Source organism: Mycetomoellerius zeteki, unplaced genomic scaffold, assembly GCF_001594055.1.
Source record: "Mycetomoellerius zeteki isolate Tzet28-1 unplaced genomic scaffold, Tzet1.0 scaffold145, whole genome shotgun sequence".
Classification (NCBI taxonomy): domain Eukaryota; kingdom Metazoa; phylum Arthropoda; class Insecta; order Hymenoptera; family Formicidae; genus Mycetomoellerius; species Mycetomoellerius zeteki.
This window is the reverse complement of record NW_017256393.1, coordinates 2,797,099-2,798,497: the sequence shown is the minus strand read 5'-3', so window position 1 is coordinate 2,798,497 and position 1,399 is coordinate 2,797,099.

Genomic DNA, 1,399 nt, shown 5'->3' with positions numbered 1-1,399 from the left:
CCGCCGATCAGGGCCGAGTGCGCCGTGGGCGCCCGCGACGGGAATTTTTATTATTGTACTCGAGAATCGTTTAAAATGTAAAAATTATTTATTGTACTCCAAACAAAAAGTATGGAGTGGATAAAATAGGTCACATTATTACAATATTTTAAATAATTTTTTTCATAAAGCGCGACTTTTTGACAAAAGTACTAATAGCGATACTTTGGAACCTCGTAAGGGGGTTCGAAAGAATTTTTTCCAATAGAGTACATCATGAACAATCGATCGGTATCGATTAGAAAAGAGGAACGGCCCTTTATTAAATTTTTAACGATTTTTTTAACTACGAGGGCGGGCGAATCGGACGTCGTGTCTCGACAAAAGTACTAACAGCGGTTGTTTTACTCGATTGGAAAAAATTCTTTCGTATCCCCTTACGAGGTGCCAAAGTACCGCTGTAGTACTTTTGTCAAGAAATCGCGCTTTATGAAAAAAATTATTTAAAATATTGTAATAATGTAACCTATTTTATCCACTCCATACTTTATGTTTGAAGTTCGATAAATAATTTTTACATTTTAAACGATTCTCGAGCACGAGAATAAAAATTTCCATCGGGGGCCCGCGCGCGCCGCCTATTCGGCCCTGATCGGCGGCTGGCTGCGGCCAGTTTCAGCGTCATATATAATTAATGTAATAATCAGAATTTAATCGTATTCTCGCTCGATTAAGCTATTTTCAAATTTTTACCTCATTTTCATTTCGTTTCACTTCATTGTGCAATATAATATGCACTTTACTAATAAATAGAATAAATCGTCGATCATGCTTGATAACGACAAATAATGGAAGCGACTGCAATTTTATTCTACCTAAAAAACACAGAGAGAGAACGATTTGTCAGCTGAAATTTATTAAAAAACGTTAAGAGAATTCAGCATGGCGAGAAATCAATATTGACGCCGAATACAATCGTTTTTTAAGTAGGTATTTACATTTGCGTCGAACGAGCATTCCGCCAATCATTATCGAATTTGTGTATTGTCGATTTAACGCAATTTATGCCTAAGAAAAAATATTTGCATGGAAAAACGTGACATTTACGGGGTAATCCAAATTATCGTCGCAATCAGGGACGACGAACGAACAGCAATTATAAAATTTTGAAGCTTATACTACAATTGTGTAAGCGTGGTTGTAAGAATTGATCAATCATAGTAGAATATTCTCTTCATATTTCACTGTGATCAATCCAATGTGATTGATCAATTTTTACAACTACAATCATTTACATTGCAATTACGCTTATAGCTATTGTAGAATACACATAAAGGCTACGTTTACACCGTGCATTTAGGCCACGGCCTATACAATAGACGTCCTTGTTTATCCTGTATATTAAACAAAGGCTACGTTT